Genomic DNA, 21,155 nt, shown 5'->3' on the forward strand with positions numbered 1-21,155 from the left:
TAGTTGATTTGATACATTTTAGGTGGAGAATTTGTAAAAAAAAAAATTAACACTAAACACCTAATTTAACTCGAGTTTATGTCATATTTAAATTTAGTGTAAATCGAGTATACTAGGATTTTGTTTGTTGCTGTTTTATTAATATATAAGTAAAGTGTTTAACCGTAAACTCCTAAATAAACTCGAGTTTATGACTCAATTAATTTTTCTGTTCAACAAGTATGCCTTCAAAATTTATAAGAAAATAGTTTACAAAAAAAATGTTGTAAAAAGCACAGATGCTTCTCCATTAGCACGAAAAAACGAAAAGTGCTTGAAAATAAGTTCAATGCTCTCTTAAAATGCAGAACCTGAAAGGCTCGGTACAAATAATTGGGTAAAGAAAGTACACAGAACAGCATGAAAAATTAATCATTGCTACAAATTTTACTCTTGCAATACATGCACATACTATACGTACGTATAACTAATTAAAATTTCCTCGCCCTTCAATTGAAAGATCTCTATTATACCACAAACAATTGCGCACACACACTTAGGTACCCAAGCCATATGCACTGACGACACGCTACGGCTTTCATCTCCAGCTCCTGTCACCGCAGGAAACCAAACAGCAAATAAGACACATATATATTTCATTCTTAGCCATAAGTACAACATGTGATTACAAATGAATAAAATCGAATACAACATGCATCCCCTAATGACTAATATGATACTTAAAAGCATCTCAGAAATCGAATTTGACAGACACGCTGCTTTGTGCGGATTTTCCAATGAACAAATCCAAATTTGAACATTGAATGCCCGATTAGTAAGTAAAGCGTAAACTACATGTTTAACGTTTATTTTTTGACAGAATTAGGGATGCCAATCACCTGGCTGATATGCAGACCGGCATAACACACGCACACACATATACATGCATGCATATCGAACACATTGTGTGAAGCAGAATGTAGCAATTCTATCGATTTTTGAAAACCGACATCTGACTGAACACGAAATTCGCCTTTCTTAACCATGGAATGTCGCCTGTCAGTGATGAGCGCGCAACAAACAGTCGCCAGCGTATGTATGCGTGGACTTGTGTGTAGGACTGCACTTCAATCCAATTGATATTTTTGACAGTTTGACAGAAACGACGGTTCTACGGATTATTTAAATATCAATACAAATATGTAAGGAGAGGCGACAGTTGTTTGTATGTGTGTGTTGGTGTATCGAATAAAAGTTGATATGGGGGTAGGTAGCTGACGTAGTAGAAACAAGGAATTTTAAGGATGCAAGAAAAATCAAGGGTTTTAAATTTTTACGTGGGATTTTAGCGAGCGGAAGGTGATATTGCAGCAATTTGTATACAATTTAAGAAAATTAATTCTAGAAATTTCAAAATACAGATTTTTTTTATATCATATATGTATGTTATATACGAAAATATTTATATAAGTATAGATATGTAGTAATAATATTTATTAGAATATTACATAATATATGCCAAATTTCTTCATGGACTTTAAAAAAAAAAATCTGCTACATAACAATTTTTAGAGCTTTTGAGCGCTTATATTGATTTGTTCTTTTTAAGGAATAGATAGATAGAAAATAATAAAATAGGTTTTGCGCTACGACCTATGGTTTATTGTGCCATCCCCAATATCACATATGATCACAAAAAGCCAGCACTCTAAACAATTCCAGAAGCTTGCTGGGCAATCTAGAATCAGGTGTTCTAGAGTTTTCGGTTCCATGTCGCAAAACCGGCAGTATGCGCAATAGACTATAGAGAACATGAATTTGCTGCCCAGAAATCGAGTCGTATCAAACGAATTGCCTCATGTAGATGATTCAAAATTACCTCATGTCCTCGTTTATAGTTTGACCCTGTTGAACGAAGTCGTGGTGAACCACACCACATTAGCCAAAGATAACGATAAGCATTACCTTAATTTTTCATTTGCTTTTATGTGACTGGTTTCTGCTCGCTTTTGGTAAATAAAATGATGCCTACATGTACCCTACATTCCCCAGCTTCGTTGTCCAGTATCTAACTGTATTTTGCAACCTCTACTCAACGTCTTTTCCAAAAGCTGCGGATATTTTAATACGATTCTAACATTGACACGATTCATACACAAAACGTTAACCAAAATGTTTTCGGAAGATCTATAAAAGATGTTGAGGTCCTCTGCTATCTCTTTGATGGTTTTCAAATAATGTTTCTTTGACTTTGTCGATGTTATCGTCATTAACAAAGGTGAATAGACCACTATCGTGTGGTAATGACTTAACGATCTTCACCGAATGTTTTTTGCTATTTAAGTATATGTTGGTATAGACGCCAATATATTCTCCGAATGAATTGTTCAAAACTGACTACTATAGCATATAGCTGCTCTGCAAACCGACCGATCAAAATCAAGTTCTTACTTTGAAGTTTTTATATTTGTGAAGGGTATTCTAGCTAAGGTGCAAACGAAGTGAACATTTTTTATCGTTTAAAAAGTCAAGCAAACTTTTTGATATACCAAAGTAAAATAGAACGAAGCTATTGGCGCCTAAGACACAACCGTGTCAACTTTCATAGAAAAAAATACAAATTTCATTGCTGCTTTGCTGCAGATAACGGCACACATCAAGCGAAATGTAGAAATCTGTCAAAAAAGTGCTTTCGAAAGCACTTGCAATTTCAAACTCACCGACTAACTTAAATTGTAGAATCGCACAGTTGAAATAATGCAATAAATGCAACTTCACTTCCATTATCGCCAAAGAAGCAGAAACGCTAAACTTATAAACGCCAAAAAAGTTTCCAAAAGTCATTATTTCGGTATTATTTCTCATTTCCGAAATGTACAGTTATTATGACATATTTTTATTTTCCACACTTGTAATCGGTTTTGCACAATCGACTGCAGCGCCATTCAACAACTCACCAACTTAATTCACGTAGCAAGCAATCAAAGCTGATTTCAGGACAAAATAAAATTGTTGCGCTGCTATTCACCAGTAAATGGAACTGTCAGCGCAGTGACAATTGAAAACGATTTGTTTTTTACGATTTTTTGTTGTTGCACATTGATTGGTTGTGTAGCTGGTGAGGCGAATGGCGAAATGAAATCTACGACAAATCAAAATTGCAGCAAAAGCAAATGTCAAAAGCGTCAAAGCGTCAACATTGCAAATAATTTTTAGTTTCGCGCGATAAACACGCTGCAACACATACACACACAAACACTCACATTCAAGTTGCTGCACGAACGAACGGCTGTAACGCGCTCGAACACTCAAACACACACACACAGGCGAAGGCACTTGTATGTGTGCGCGCGAAATTGAGAAAAAGTTGCTCGCCGACACACCCACCGAGCAGCAGCAGCACACCTGCCTGCAAGTATGCTACGTGCGCGGCAAAAAGTTGTCGCCGCTATCAATTGCCGCTGCCCGCGCGGCACAGTCGTGTAGAGCAACTTGCAACACGCGAATGTAGATGTTGGAAAATTGTTTGCTAATGTTTTTGTTTTTGTTAATATATATGTTTTTTTTTTATTGTAACAGCAGTAGCGTTTAGTTAGTATATGGTTGCTGGTGTTGTTGGGTGAAAACTCGTACACGCCAAACCTTGTCACGGCCGCAGCCCAGTTGCATGTCGCATGTTGAAGGTGTCATATGTCTTCAGTTGCATGTCTGTCAATTTTTGCTTTATTGTTGCCGTGATTTTTATGTCACTTACAGGCACACGCACACACACACAAACATGCATTTGTTGCCAACTTTTTCTTTGTTCGTGAATTCTCTTCTATCAAACTCTCGCTGTTGCAGATACTCGTCAACAATGTAAAAAATTCAGCAGAACATGTTCACTTGCGGCAGTGGGGTCAACAGTTGGATAAATAACTCAGCGCTTATGTATGTATGGGTGTGTGTGTGTATGTGGTTAGGTGGATCTATTGCAGCGCCTAGTTGACAAGTTGCTAAGTGAATGAGCACAGCAGTGTAATGGAGTAGGCATTATAGCGTTTGTGAGTGTGTGTGTGTTTGTGGCATGAATGCGCCTCTCAACGTATGTGGGTAGCTGCCTTTTAAGGCTTATGGTGCGACGTGAATACTTGCACTTAGCACAGATTACGGTAAAGCAGATAAGTAGGCACGTGAAAGCGAGTATTCCAATAGTTTTCCGAGGTATTTGAAATCAATATTGAGGACCAAGTGAAATGCTTGAGCGCTGCCTCAATTGGTGATTGCTTTAGGTTAGGTGTGTGTGTGTGTGATATGTGGTTATGTGGAAGCAGATAATTTTATTGAGCATTGTTTATTTTGCGCTTTCTTTAAAAGGTCTCGATATCGTTAAATATTTATATACAAGGTCTGTCGCAAAAGAAACAAGACTATTAAAAACACAACAAAAAATTAATATTTTTCAAAAGTTATATTCTTTTATTCAGAGTAGATTCCTTGTGCTCCGATACAGCGTTTAGGCCGGTCAATTAGCATTTCAAATGACTGTTTAAGATCATTTTTCGGATTGCTCTTGAGAATATCGGTCGTCGCCTTTTGGATAGGTGAAATGTCCTGAAACCATGGACAAATGAAGTTTTCCAAATAGGTAAAAATCACAGGGTGCCAGATCAGGTGAGTAGGGTGAGTGATTAATGGTTAATATGGAGTTTTTTGTCAAAAAATCAGTGACAATCGTCGACCGATGACACGGCGCATTATCGTGCAACAGGCGCCAGGACCCTGCCTCACCGTATTGTGGTGGAGCACGATGATTGCGTGACAAAAGACGCTTCATAACACCAAGGTAAAACACAGTATTAATCGTTTGGGCAGGTGGGACGAACTCTCGGTGTACAATACGCTCGGAATCGTAAAAACAAATCAGCATTGTCTTTATTTTTGACTTCTGAAGACGACTTTTTTTCGGTGATGGCTCGTCGAGATGTTTCCATTCGGCACTTTGACGTTTGGTTTCGGGATCATATTGAAAGCACCACGTTTCATCACCAGTCACAATCGAATATTTGTAGTTTATGTTCTTTCTCGACTCCTTAATCAAATCCTTACAATGTTGGATTCGTAGCAATTTTTGCTCTTCAGTCAATTTGTGCGGAACAAACTTGGAGCACACCTTCCGTAGACCCAATTTATCTATCAAAATGCAATGAATGGAGTCTTTGGTGATATTTAATTCCATTTCCATGTAACGCAAAGAAGATTTCGGCTCATTCTTAATAAATTTCTGCACTTTTTCAAAATTGTTTTGGGTAATCACTTATTTTGGCCGGCCCGACTTCTGATCGTCACAGCGGTCCTCACGACCTTCTTGGAATCGCTTAAACCACTCATGCACATTACTACGGGATGGGCACTGATCACCATAAACTTTTTCATCATTTGAAATTTTTCAGTAAACGTTTTCCCAAGTTTAAAACAAAATTTAATATTTGCTCTTTGTTCAAAATGCATTTTACGACCGATGACCAAAAGCTGCTGTCACTTTTTGATCGATAACATCGATTGTAGTTATCCAATTGTCTTAAAATTTTTACAAAATGTCAACAAGAAATAAACTTTTTATTTCATATACCCAGTTATATTTAAGAAGTTCTGTTTCTTTTGCGACAGACCTTGTATATATGTATGTACATGAAAAAAAAAATTGTAAAATTTTGGTAAAATTTTTTTTTCGAATTTTTTGAATTAAATAGTTATGCAAATATAAAAAACAAATATTTGAAAAAAAAAAATATTTTTTTATTTTATTTATAGCTAATTATTAATTTCTAATACTAGGAATTCTTTTATCTTTTGAATTCCAAATTTATTTTTAAACATTTTGATATGGCAAGAAAATGGAAAACAAAGAATTAATTATTAATAAAAATTTTTTAAATTTTTTCAAAACAGGTTAGCACTCACACCCATCCTATTGAAATTTATTACAGTCAATTGACAGCAGAAACTTTCCAAAACCAAATATTTAGATATTATTTTTCATAATCGTAAAACAATTTTCCACTTATTTGGTACTAAGTAAGACACTTAAGTCTTAGGCGTGCAAGTAAAAAATTTAATAGGCGAAAATTTTCCAAAATCATTAGTTCAGTTTACCAAAGAAAAAGCTGTGGGAACGCATTTTATCTATCGAAATTTGCACTAACTACTAGTTACATAAATACTTGCATACATGTACATATGTAAACAGAGCGTTACTTCCCCCTTTGGCTTCATGCAACACAAACACTTGATTACATGGCATATTTATTACGAGTACTTGGGTTTGTTTAGGGTAATTACTTGGAAAGTCACAACTAAATTAGTTACCTGCACGTCATTTTTCCGGTTACGGCACTACCCAAGTGTCTGTCAGTGTCAATTACTGTCATTATATGACAAACAGTTAAGCAGGCGCTCACTAATAGGCGCCTTTCAGGCCATGCCATGGAACCGGTTTAAAAACTGCTGGCTTTTGTTCGAAAATGCATGAACAGGAAAAACTAAGACTAATAAAACAGAACTAGAAATAATGTGTGCAGAGAAAGAAGCATGAATTTCGGTGCTTTTTGGTGTAGAAAAGACCACACGCAGGTATTATGAAAATTATAAGCTCAAATTAGGTACACATTCAGAGTGGAAGCATGTGAAACGAAATAAAAACAAAAATAAAATTAAAATTGGCTGCACCAAAGCTAAAATAATCTTCACAAATAAAGAAGTTTTCATACAATTTTTTCTTTTGTGAGCACTCAGTTTGTATGGCAGCCAAGTCGTTGGATCTGAACTATTTCTACGAAGATTATACAGCTGCCTGGAGCATTAATCTAAGCGAAGTTTTTTGAAGATATCTCGCCAATTGCAAATCTCTTCTATACAAGGACATGAATTTGATGGGTCAGTTTATATGGTAACTAAATCGGTTAGTGCACAGATATCGGCGCTACTGGCAAATGAGCGGCTCCTCAAGAGGAAAGGAACATATGCTAAGATTTAGATCAAAAACTAAGGGGTTAGTTCACCTATATACAGACCGACGCGACAGGCATAGCACACTGACTCAGCTCAACATGCTGAACGTTTACATAATATTTTATAGGGTCTCCGTCGTTTCCTTCTGGATTGTACAAACTTCTCTGCATGCTTAATACACCTTGTTGAAAGTATAAAAAGCACGGTAGAGAGCCTTTAATCACGATTTTTTGGTTCTAGAAAGCTGTAGCCAGGCAATATCAAAGAATTCTAGCACACATTTAGTTTAAGAAAAGTTTACTCAAGTTTTCTATATTTTTTTTTTTTTCAAAATCAACTTTAATTTTAACCTGCAACTGATTAAGTTTTGTGTCCTCACCAAACACTTGCAACATCCTGTCATTTGTGCTATTAAAATTAACGACACAGAAATGTCTGTGAAAAATTTCGCTGCTAAAATTTTCTTCTGAAAACTCCGTGAGCACCAAAATGGGCGAAAATTCTTGCTTGATTAAACTGCAGCAAATATCGCAGGGCGTAACAAAACACAAAAATAACAATGCCGTGCGGATCCACAAATGCGCACAGTGTGCGCTGTCACCACCCTACACTTCCTCTCGCGCACCGTGTCGCTCTACACGTGCAACATATGCTATTGAAAGCACATAAAAGCGCCTGAAGCGCCAGGCGGCAGCAATACAAGCAAGTAAAGTAAGCAAAAAGGTGGCAAAGTGTTGGCGCACGTTTCTAGCATTAACGTGGCGGCGCATGCCCCTCTCCCGACGAACCGGCGCTTGGCAGGAGTGACACGGATAATAATAAACTGCAGGTGAGGTCTTAACTCGCGCATTAGGAACATTTTTCGTTGAACAAAGAATTTTTGTGCGCTACAGTGAGTAGCGAGCTGCAGTTGTTGCATGTTGCCGATGCGGCGGTAGTCAGTGGCAACATTTTTTGCTGCCGCTTTCGTTAGTGTTGCTGTGCAATGGCGCACCAAGTGCGCTTTGTGCACATAATTACAGTTGTTGTTATTGTTGTTTTCGATTTTGTTGTTGCTGACGCTACTGCTGCCGCATACTATTTATGCGCGCCGTAAGAGTAAATTAGCGAAAGCCTAGTCGTGTAGGTAGCGCGTTAGAGCTGTTGCAAAAATAGCTTGCAACAAGCTGCGGCATGTGCGCGCACTCGCTCACTTTCTCTATCCACAAGCGGTGATATTTTTAAAGTCAACTTTTTACTTTATTGAAAATTCTTCTATCATATTTTTCCTTGCGCGTCTCACTCGCTGCTTGCTACTGCCAGCCGTGTGGCACTGGCTCATTGCAAATTCCTGAGTGCGCTAATGTTAAATTTGTTCCAGCCAATATGTGAGGGCAACATTGTGCCACTTGAGCAACTTGTGCATTGCGCTGTGTCTGCTGCTGCTGCAATGTTGTCGTGTTGCTCACTCGGGCGGCAGGTGGCGAGCTGCCTACGCCGGCAGCGGCAATATCAGCTCCAATTGCAAGTGTCGCTTGTTTAAACACACATCTACATACATCCATACATATGTACATATGTACTTGTATATAAAATATGATATGTTGCATGTCGCATGGACACATGCATGTGTGCGCTTGTGTTGCAGCAGAGCACAAATCTCTTTGAGTTACGAGTGGTAGACAAAATATTGGCTAATATTAAAACGTAAACGATATTTACTCATTTTCAAAATGAAAAACGTGATGCGCATAAATTTCATAAATATAACGTTATTGCCAACACACATGTGCTCACACAACGGTACAGTGTTATAGCATACAACTGACAGCATGAAATGCTTAAAATGTTCTCTGCGCTTTAGGCAGGTGGATAAAAATAAGCTGCAAGAAAAATTTTTAATTTTGAATCTTTTGGACAACTTTTTCTATGTTAATATTAATTTTTTTTCGCTAACCTAAACTAACATAAATATTAATTTTGGTTACATAATTTGGAATATATACTATTTCAATGAGCCCAGTCCTTAGTTGTTTGGTGTTATAGTGTTGGAAAGATGAGATTTTAAGCTTCATTTAAACAAAAAATAATAATTTCTTTTTTGCTGAAGGACCGTAATGATTTTTTGATCAGCTGACATTGCTCTCATAAAATAAGTCCGCAGAGCAGCAACAGAGAGCTTGAGAGCATATAGCATAGTTAGAATATGGAATTTCTCGCTTAATATATATTTAAGCATAGCAGAAACTACGAAAAAGCCTCCACACTTCATAGTTAGCGAATATAAACACGTCTATACCACTTTTGGTGAATATCAAGAACGCCAGCGGCAAGCTTGCGTCTCAAACGAACAGTCAAACTCTTATAACAAGCCTTGACAAATCATTCTGTGACTTAGAACTTACACTTACTTTACACTAAAACACGTTGGTCTCTCTCTCTCTCTCTCTCTCTCAGATATTTCTCAAGTTTTCTGATAATGATGCTGGCGGAGCGCTGTGTCACTCAATATTTGTGATTACTGTAGGAATATCGACTTCGTTTTATTATTTTATATCCAAATTTCTTACGTTAACAATTTATTTTTTACACTAGATCACAGCAAGCGTTTGGTTAAATAATCAGTAAATATTTTTTAATCAGCATTTTTCAATTTAAAGACAGAAAAACAGAGTCTTGTGAGACTTAAAAATATTTTTGCACCACAAAATTATTAATTCTAAGATCACAGAACAACATGCACATGTACCCTTCGAACACTCACTATCGCCTTCAAAATTTTAAGACAACTCAACGTTTCAAAAAGATGGAATGGAAGGGTATATTTAATTAATTTTTTCTTATTAGATATAATTTTTTTTTTGAATTTTTCTTTTTTTTGGTTTGATGAAAATCACCGCAATTTCTTTTCTAACCACTCCAGATTGTAATTTTCACAACATTCAGCAAAAAATTGCTTATTTTAAACACTTCGAAACTACACTAACTTCCACTAACAATCTTCTCATTTGCAGCAAATTATTTTGTAAAGTGTAGACTCTCTCCGCTCATGTCCATCACGGTATTAGTTCGGTGTTAAACTAACTGCACACACTCAAATCGTGCAGTCTGCGCGTCTCGTCAAAACGCACAACTGCAGTACATAGACGAAAGATACAAATTGGCGCTAAGCCGGCAGCGCCTGCACCTACTACATACCTACACATATATATGTACATGTATATGAACATACATAGATGTCTAGATGAATACGTACAAGCGACTGCCTAGTGAGCTGTCCTTATACCCTACACCGAAAACCGCAGGATACTTAGTGCTGTTCCTCCTTCGTTGAATTCATAGTGTTCCATGTGTGCGCCAGGGTTCTTTCAACACATGAAGACATCGGCAATTTAACACGCTAATTTCAGAGGCGGCTTATATGGCCATTAACACATAATCCGTAACCATAAATATCTATTTTGAAGCATGACTTCACTAATTTGCTACTCATTGTCAACGATCCGCACATAGTTGGGGTGTACTTCGTAGGCGACTTTCCGCGGAATGCATAAAAATCGCGATAGGAAACTTTTCCAAAACATGTAAGTGATTTGTTTTTCACAACTACAAACCGTAATTTATATAATTAGCAGCAGATTTGCATGTGTTTTGTGGCCATACCACCTGGGCGCTGCTCAGTGCGACCCTGCGCAACCGTGTTTAAAGGATTTGTGTCGGTTAGGTGCTAACCTTGAATTTAAATTTCTATTAGGGTATATAAGTGGGCATTACACTTGTAGTACATATGTGTGTATATAGTTTTTATATACACATGCGTGTGTTTAGAAGTATTGAGGCTGCAAACTAGTTGCGGTTTCTGTTTTGAGGTCGTCAATTGCGAAGTTTCACGACAGCAACTACCACAACTGATTTGCGCTTCTTGTGCTCGTATGCATTGGGTGGATGGATGTGTGTAACTTTGGTGGCCATAATCATGGCAATATGGTGTAGACTAGCATCGAACTTTGTGTGTATAAATAAATAAGGATGAATGGGTGAAGCGGTCCTATGTATTAAGTGTGTAATAAAGTACACGCACTGATTGTTATTTACATATATATAAAATAGGCGCTTTTGGGTTCAAGAAATTGCTCACAAAGTATGCAAAAATATATAATTTAATTTTTTTTTAATTTTAATTTAATAAACAACATCATTGTTTAGAAAAAATTTCGGAATTTTTTATTTTACACTTCAATTGAATATAAAATATATTATTAATTTTTTAGAAGAAATATTTTAATGTATTTTATTAATTAATAATTTACCAAAGTACATAATTTTGTATTTAAATAAGTTTTAAAATTTGATAGAATTTATATATAAAAGGAAAAATATTAATTAATCTATAAAAATTTGGCCAAAATAATTAATTATATATCTTTTTGAATCTTAATTTAATAATAAATATTACTATACAGAAAAAATTTATATATATAATAAAAAAAAAAATATAAATTAATAAAAGAAAATTAAGCAAAAATAAGTAATTTATTTTAATTTTAATTTAAAAACAATATTACTATTTAGAAAAAATTTCCAAAATTTTTATTTTACATTTTAATTTAATATAAAATATATTTTTAATTTTTTTTTGGAAGAAATAATTTTAATGTTTTTATAAATTAATACTGTATCAAAATAATTGTGTAATTTAATAAAATTTAAAACTTGATACAATTTATATTTGAGAATTAGAAGAAAAAAACTTACTTTCTATAAAAAAATGAAAATAATTTACTTTTACATAATTTTTAACTGATTAATTTATATTCTTTTGGTTAATTAGAAGAAAGTAATATAAATTAATTAATTATAAATTAAGCAAAAAAATTATTTTTTTATATATTTAATTACAATGTAGAAAAAATTATATTTAGAATGTTTTTTAAATGAAAAAAATTTAATTAATTTTATTTTAAACAATTTTTTTCTAATTTTAATAAAAATTAGAAATTTTTTTTTAAATTATAACTCTAATAATTTTGAAATTTAATAAATTTTAATAAAATTAAATGATTTTTTTAAATTATAACTCTAATAATTTTGAAATTTAATAAATTTTAAAATTATAAAAAAATTATTTGAAAAATTTTTTTTAGGAAATTTAAACAAACGAAAGCCTCGTCGTGTTAAATGCATGCGTATGTAAGTCTATGTCTGCATATATTTTCATTAGACTTATAACACATACATATGTACTATATTATATACCTTCATAATATAAATATATTATTGTATACTTATGTTCATTTATTCTCAACTTACTGTTGTGGTATTGTAATTAATCTAAATTGTTAGATAAATTGCGTGCAACATAAAGCTCACTCTCAGAACCGCACGCGCAACAATACATTGGCATGCTTCATGACAAGTTCAAGAAGTAGAGCGCAAAAATGCGTGACAGAGAGAAGCAAAAAAGCGGAAACTTTTCCATCAACAACAACAAAAAGGTGAGTGGGTAGTATTTCATACATATGTATGTGCATACTTACTTTTACATACACCGCATATACCACACTCATATATATTACATATATACTAACATACATATATCGTAGGTTTGAACAAAAATTTCCTCGAAAAATATATAGAATTTGCATAGTTCTGAATAATTTCGAAATTACTAGTCAACTTTAATGAAAAAAAAATTCAAAAGAGGTAAACAGTAACCTTGTTATGGCAGTTTGAGTTAAAAAAGTTACTTTAATGCATATTTAAGAATTTTATAAAAAATGCAACCCTGCCTTAATATCGTTCTGTCGCCTTAGCTGTTAGCTTGTACTATTTTCCTTTCAACTAAGCTCGCTAAACTTTATATCTACCCAAAATTAGCTAACATAAATTGGTTTACTTTAGAAATTCAAAAAAAAGAATGGCAAATACTCTTTTTTTGCACTAGAGGATCACCCTAATAGAATAGACATATTTGAAGCAAACTTCTATGGTCTGAATATTTGCCAAGAAAACTTGGTAGCGTTGGCTTAGGCATGCAGACTGCTTCGCCGTCAATCTCTCACGACATCCTTTTGAGTCTCCATTGGATTTGAGTGATTGCACGCACTTACAGCAATACGATTTCACATACATATACAAACATATATGTGTTTGTGTAGGCATATTGTGTAAATATATTTATAATATGCCACAGAAATATGTTGCGCTAAAACAAAAGTAATGGAATAATGTGGATCCATCAATTAAATTTCCTATTCTAGAATAATTATGAGCAGAGAAATTTATATATATTCATGAATATACATAAATATATAGTGTATAGTATGGGCTATGTGTATACTGACCTCTTGGGTGTGAGGTTTGCATATTTTTGTGATTTATGACTCATCAGGCATTAAAGCATTGAAGTCTTTCAACTTGACCTTTGCTTGCATATGTTGCAAGTATTTATACTGACGAGATGCATATAAATTTTGCATGTTATTGCTGTATTATGATACAAATATAATTATTTAATATTTATTTAATTTATTTGGCTACTAAAGTGCTGCATTTCCACTATCATGTGGACTTAAATTAGTGTTTCAGATTGACTGTTGAATATTTGAACTTAATTGAAGTTAATTTATGCTCGGTTTTTTGCTTTATTTCATATTATGAACATACAAAAATTTAACTTCAATGAATCTTATATTAAAAATATAAATATTTACACTAGTCTTATATTAATTTATATGCTTATAATAAAAATATTAATTTTCTGCAATTTTTTCTTTTATAAGTGAAAAGAAATTGTACAAAATGTTCGAAAAATATAACTAAATACAGTATGTGTGGTGTTAAATCCGTTATTTAGCTTAATTGCTTAATATATGAAGTCAATTAAAGATGATTTGCTTAAAGTGTTTTTACTTTATTTCTTATAATGGCAATAAAATTTTTTTTTCCCTAATTAAAAAATAAATATTTATACAGAGATATTTAGTATTCATTTAGACTTGTATAAAAAAATTTCCCCATACAAACTTTTCATTTACCATATAAATAAAATTAATTAAATTTAAAAAAAATTATAAATTATAAAATTTTTTAGTTACAATATAAATAAAAATTTAATGAATTATTATTAAAAAAATAATATTATATTAGTTATATACTAAAATAATAAATTTTATAATTTTCCATAAAATTATTATTTTTACTTTTTTTCCTTTCATAATTTTCTTTTAATATTTCCTTATGTTTCAAGCTCCATATTTTCCACATTTATCTCTTTAAAACAGCATATAAATAAACACGGTGCCACTTTAGCCACTGAAATGTCAGCTGCTATATTTATTTGACCTCAAATATATTTTCAGAGCGAGCACAGCTGAAGTTGTCGAAGGAGAAAATTAAATGCCAAGAAATATTACCAATAAATAACACGAAAAGCAGAGATTAATTATGAATTCATTACTTGCACTTAAGCAGAAGTTCAAGCGATACACACAACCACACAAATACATATATACAAAGATATGTATATACACACACAAACATAACTACGCTTGAATATTGAATATTCAACAGTATGTACATATGTTATATGTAATAATAGCTGTTTGCAGGTAAAGGTAAAGCAGCGGCAGCAGCAACAAAAAAATCCCAATCAATAACCATAAACGAAAACAACTGCCGAAGAATGACTGCGGAAGCTGTGGCAGCATTGCCAGCTTTGTGCGCACGGACAGCGACAGTAAAAGTGGCCAAGAATAAAGGTGGCCATAATTCAGGCAGTTATAAAAGCAGCCATAAAATTCGAAGTTACGAAGCAGAAGCAATAAACGTACACAGAAATACATATATATGTAGATAGGTAGGTGTGTATATAGATTGGTTAGGCAAATCCAATTTGTGCATACCACCAACAACACAAATACACCTGAGCAGTGTAAGGCACACATACTACAGCTTCGCGCACTCATATGGGAAATATTTCTTTGATTGATTGGAGCGGGCCTAGTGAGTCCCCGTTGAACGCGCCCTGATCGCATGCTGTGCGAAATGAGCAAGCCATATAGGAGTGAGAAGTTTACGGGTGTGCTTATGCGGCATACATAAGTATGTACATGCGTACATATGTACAGTTGGAGCCACTGGGTGCTACAGCATTTACAAGTTGTTAACAATTCGTTTTGCGCTCGCAAGTAATGTTTCGTAGAATTAATTAGAAATTTTTCACCAACATTAAGTAGGCAATAACACGAGGGCAGTGCCTTCAACGCTTGTGAGTGTGTTTGTATGTGTGTGTGCTCTTGTACTGGCACTCACGTGAGTATGTTATTACGCGATGCGCCATAATCATTGCGGTAGTTAGGCAATTAATTACTTATTTACAGCAGCGAAATTTTGTTCAGCCGAGTTGGAGGCATGAGTTGCTGAAAAGTACAAGGTAACACACACATAAACATTTAAATATGTAAGTGTGTAAAGTGGTTGCCGCACTTGTCGATTGCTGCTGGAGAGCTGGTGAGTAAGGCTAAATTTTCTTTTAACTTTTATGGATGCTTTTTGGTGAATATAAAATTTATTTTTAACCGCTTTCAACACAGAAAATAAATAATAAAATTCTTTGAGAGCGTTTTAAGCGTTTTCTTTTAATTCTTTTTATAACATATTTTGGTAATGCTTTTTAATTTCTCAGCTCCAGTTTGCTTGCAATTATTGCAGCTTCCTCCAGCATGCTAATAATTGTATAATAGAAACTTTCAAAACAGTGAGCTTCCTGGAATCTAATTTTTTCCACAGCGCTCAACTTTCTCCACATTTACCGTTGCGCGCCACAATCAGGCGCAGCTGGAGTGGCCATAACCACAGCTGGCGTATTATTTTCAATTAAACTTTTGTGCTCCACATAGCTTAGGCATTTAGTTATTGGACGGTTAGCCACATTATGGCCAACAGCATAGCCTTACTCATTATCAGTGCGTACATTTTTCTATGTGTATGTGTGTCAGCGCTGTTGCATGCTGGCTTATTCTAACCGTGCACATTCCCGCAAAGACCTGCAGTGTTAGTTGTAAGTGTGTATATGTACATACTTATACATATGTATGTGTACATACAGGCATGCCAAATTGGATTTTGGTAACTTCATTTGCTGATCAGCTGCGGCCACTGACGCATTAGCTGCAGTTCTTAAGCCGCATCTTCTCGCTTTAAACTCGCCATTTCGGCACGCAGTAGGGCGCTCTACGCATTGGTTTTCAAACTAATTGCTGGTTTTTCAAACCATAAGGAATATGCTGGTCATCGAGTTAGTATGTACGCAGCTGTGTTATGTTCGAAAACGCGTTTTCGAGTTGAAAAACGTTAAACGAAAACCTTTTGGCCATATTGAAAGTTGCAAATTTATTTTTTTAACAATAAGCAATAATATTTCGTTTTCAATACCGTCAATTTCACATTTTTCGAACTGAAAAACGATAATTGCAAACATTTTAACAGTTTTTAAAGATGTTTAATTATTAAAATAATTACTTATTTATAATTTTAACAATAAACAGTCATACAACATTTTCAATACGGTCAATTTCACATCATTTCAACGCGATGTGCAAAAGGCTCACTAAAACCAGCGCGTTCGATTGCGCTGTGAATCACGCGTGTGCAATCAAATCAGTGCAAATCTCCCTGCCGCAGCATTAATTGCGCATATTAATGAATCAAAGCGCCGTTTTCACTCAACAAATACAACAAATTGTTAATTTATTTATGGCAAACATAATGCCAAGCAATTTCCACGCACTCTATTTGTTAAATATTTATTTATTTTCATTTCGATTAATTTTTTTGAAGCTTAAATTTATTTATATTTGTATATATTTTTTTTGCACCGCTACACTCACCATATTTTCGCATAAATAAAACAGAGAGAATTCCGTAATGTAAATATTATGCAAATTCAACAAACCCACCTTAACCTAATGGGGTCACGTGTTGCGATTGTTGCGATTCCATTATTATTAATTGTATATGTATGTGTGCTTTTGCATGTGTTTGTGCGTGTGGGTGTGCGTTTGCACAAAATTTGCTAAATTAATTTTTTTTTATTGTTTCGCATAATTAATTTGCATTTTATTGCAGCGCCATTTATTTTGCCACTTACTCGCTTATATGTATGTGTGCGTGTGTTGGTGCAATTCTCTGATTATTTCACCAATATTTGTTTTAGCTGTAATCAAGTGTCGTGTTTGAACATCAGTGCAAATATTTAAATTTATGTTTGCTTACATATGTATTTATGTATATATATAATTTGTTTTAATTTATTTATTTACTATTTTTTTTAATTGCACTTCTTTGCAACTTTAAATCGCCATTCATTAAAGCAAACATTTATCCACACACACAAGTGTTTTGCTACAAAGCTAATATTTGCCATTTTTCTATTAATAATTCACTAATGCTTTTGCGACTTTTTATTTGTATATATGTATGTATGTAGGAATATATTTTGGCATTTAAATAAATATTTATTGAGCATTCGATTGATGCATTAGCCACTGTATTAATGAATATTCATTAAATACACTGCTTAGTTTTAATTAGATTTTAATATGCTATTTGTGGCATGAAAACCGTTATTTATTTATGATTTTTTAGTATAAATAATCTGCTGCAGGCTTTCTTTATATGTTTGTTGTTGTTTAAATAGCCATTTGTGGTGGTCGCCAAAGCAAAGCAGTGATTTGCTAATTGGTATTAATTTTAAGTGATTTCAGCAACACTCATGCAACATTTATTTACTAATGCAACATTTAGTCACTATTGCATTTTAATACTTAGATAAAAATTGTGGAAAATTTGCGCCTACTTTAGCTTTGTGTGATAAATTTTTCTTATATACTTATGTACATATACATAAGCCCCGCTGAGGTGTGCCATAATGCGATATTTGTTTCGGTATACCGAGCAACATTGCTAATTCGGGTGTCTACTTCTTTCATGCGAGCAAATGGCGAACTTGAGTTCGCTGTGTTATTGCTGTAGGTGTCAAGTGCAACCCTGTGGATGTCTGTCATTTAGTTTTCGAGCATTTTTGAAGTTAGCAAGTAGAAAGAAGAAAGAATATTCGAAACCATAAGCAGAAGAACAGAAATCGTAAATTAGCACTTGTGGCAACCACTAGCCGTCAGAACAACTCGCACGGCTTATAAAGTAGCCTATGTATTTGGAAATTTTTACTATTATATTTTCGTACTACGTTTGGAAGTTCTTCATATTTTTTCTGCTATTCACGCGTTTTATTCTTTCATTATACTCAATATGTACTCATATGGCGACCTAATTTGCTATCAGGCTAAGAGAATCTGGGATTCTAAAGGAACACATGTCTAAACATGCGGACACCCTCAAAAGATTTCACTTTATACCGGATCTTTTGGGTTATGGAGACGCCAAACTAAACTCAGACGACTTTTTCTCTTCCCAAATAACTGCTACCCACCCGATTCGTTGGAGGAGAGGTGCAGCAAACTTCTTTAGGGATAGACCAAAGCTTAGGGGAAGGTTGGTGAAGGCGTATATTGTCAGGAACTATATATCAGCTTTAGTTTCAGTCTACCGGGTTGCTGCTATTAACGTAGCGGTGGATTTACTGCTCCGGAGTGCAGTCTTCTTCAAAGCAGTGACTATCATCCACTTTGATATCGGGGTGCACATTCTACAAGTCTTGTAGTTTTCAGCTCACTAACCGTGCATTCAGAGGTAGTTAAGGAATGCCTAACCTCGTTATATATGGCATCGAGTCACGGAGTAACAGAATCAATGGTAACTGTACAGCTAACGATTTGTCAAAGAAAGGTACCCCAGACCCTGTATCAGTAGAATGGGAACGGGTCGGTCCTCTCTATCTCATGTGTTCCACTACTGTTTAATTGTGATTCGCGGGAGCTTGGCTATCGGTGAGCTGTCATCCGCAGTCGCAATATCTTTTTGGTCCAAGATTAAACTTAAGAGATCGAGTGAGCTTTTTGATTTCAGTAAGGCTAGCCTCTTTTTAGTTGTGGGCGTTTTAATAGGTCATTACCTTATCAGCAACCACGTTGTAAGGCTGGGAATCTTACCAGACGCCACCTGCAGAAGTTGTGTGGAAGCAGACCAAGTGGAAACATCTCAACACTTCCTTCTTGATTTAACCACGTTTGCGATATCAAGGCTTAAAGAATTGGATGCTGATATTCTCAGACTTTACACCGAAGTGGTGAGAACAGAAATTAAACGATTGCGCAAATTTGTTTTGGTCACCAGACGATTTGCTGACTTATAAGAACGAACACAGTAGTTTGCTTTTCGAAGTGCGATCTCTGAGTCAGTCATCTAACTTAGCATAACCTAAACTCGACTTAATCAACTTTAAATTTTTTTATTTGTCTATATTCACAAAGTTTAACTACAAGCTTTGGGTACATCCATCAGCTTTCCAAGAATTTGAAACAACTCTCTTCGCGTTACGAAGCTCAAGTTCGCACACGTCACGAAGCTATATTGCGAAATTAGTTCGCGCCTATAGAACTCTCTCAAAGAGCTCAACTATCGCTGCTTTATACTTGTTTTTGGTAAGCGAGTGGCAAAAGAATGCGCAACTCGGCTAACACTTTTGATGCTAACAAGATTCTAGCAATAATATATAAATAATTTGGCTTTTTATATCAAGAATTTTCTAAATTCTGAGTCATTTTTCTCTTTAATACCTTGTAATATGTAGTAGTAACCTTTTTACATTTAAATAAAAAAAAATGTTATGCGAATAATTAAAAAAAATATATAAACTAGTTTGCAAAAAATATTTAAATAATTTTGCCGAAAATTAAAAGATTGTACTGAAAAATGTCTCAAAGGTGCTAGAAAATTCAGCGGATGCATGAAAATTGTCTTCTAATTTTTCTAATTCTTCGAATCACTAACAAGTAATTCATCAAAAAATAAATGTTTATCATAAATTTTTCAGCTGCCACAGCTATCGCAAGTGCAACACTTGCATATTTACAGAGTAATGTACATACATACATATACTTATATGTGCAGCAAAGCGACCCTTCTCTGTTTACACTAGCTGCAGACGCTCAAGTGAAAATCCGATAATGACTTTATACTCATGTTGAAGATTACAATGCTAGCCTATTAAAGTGTTAACAAATTTATATTACTCCATACATATGCACAATCTAATCTATCTATGTTAACTACACTTACATATTTACTTACCACACACTGTGCGCCAACAAATGAATCAAATTTTTCCCTTCTATTTTGTTTGGTTATTGTTTTTGTAGTGGTTTACTGCAAGAAAGAAGAGCAGAACAAAGGGAAGCATAAGAAAATGAATTAACAATGTGAACTGATACTTGAAATGCACAAAAGATTCCGAAATCCTTGGCTGTCAAATATCAATCATTATTATCCTTATGAGATTTGAACAATCATTATGCGAAGCGCTGAGATATGCGAGTCAAAAACGCCACTACCGCAGGCACACGTGTTTCTATTTTTATGGCTATACACATACAAATGACTATCAAATATTTTCACACACACACACATGCAGCCAACAACAAACACGCGTTCGCGTGCATGCATGCCAAGGCAGATAATATAATGGAACAACGTCGTAAAACATGCGACTTCTAAATGTGCTTATGATTATTTTTATAAGCATGTAAGTGTCTGAATTCTGTAGGGATAAACAACTCCTTGTAAGCGATCAGGTTACCAACTTTGCCTGGGCTTGAGTGCGCGTGTATGTGTGTATGCCGTTTTTATTATTACTTCTCGAATTCATAATGTGCTCGGCCTTTGTGGGCATAAACCATTATAAGTTGGTACTTTCAACACATTCCGAAGATTCTTTTATTTTCATATGCATCTTCTCAAGTGTTTTCCTATGCAATTTGGCGCTTGGCCCGACCGCAGGGTTATCACAACACTTGCCTCATGCATAATGGGTATGACCGATGAGGGCGTAGGAGTTTGTGCATGGATTTTTTCGCATATCATATTTCGAGTAATAGAGATAGTAATCGAATAGTTGAGTATAAGAAGGCGTGGTTGCTTGTTTAACGGTGAATTTTGCTACAAATTTTGAAATTTGGAGACTGAATATTTGATCTTTAATAGAGCAGTAATAGCTTTTTTTGGATTTCCTCTATATTTTTATGGTCGAG

The 21,155-nt window shown here is 34.5% G+C and overlaps 1 protein-coding gene across 2 annotated transcripts in view; it reads right to left on the bottom strand.

Moving 5' to 3' along the window:
• LOC120778447 overlaps window positions 1-20,272 on the bottom strand; it is a 30,001-nt gene extending 9,729 nt beyond the window's left edge. For both annotated transcript variants that reach the window (XM_040110240.1, XM_040110238.1), the window contains exon 1: window positions 20,200-20,272. The gene's annotated coding sequence lies outside the window, so the exon portion shown is untranslated. The remainder of the gene's footprint in view (window positions 1-20,199) is intronic.
• Window positions 20,273-21,155: the final 883 nt, after the last annotated feature.

This window comes from Bactrocera tryoni, chromosome 5 (genome assembly GCF_016617805.1).
Source record: "Bactrocera tryoni isolate S06 chromosome 5, CSIRO_BtryS06_freeze2, whole genome shotgun sequence".
Taxonomy (NCBI): domain Eukaryota; kingdom Metazoa; phylum Arthropoda; class Insecta; order Diptera; family Tephritidae; genus Bactrocera; species Bactrocera tryoni.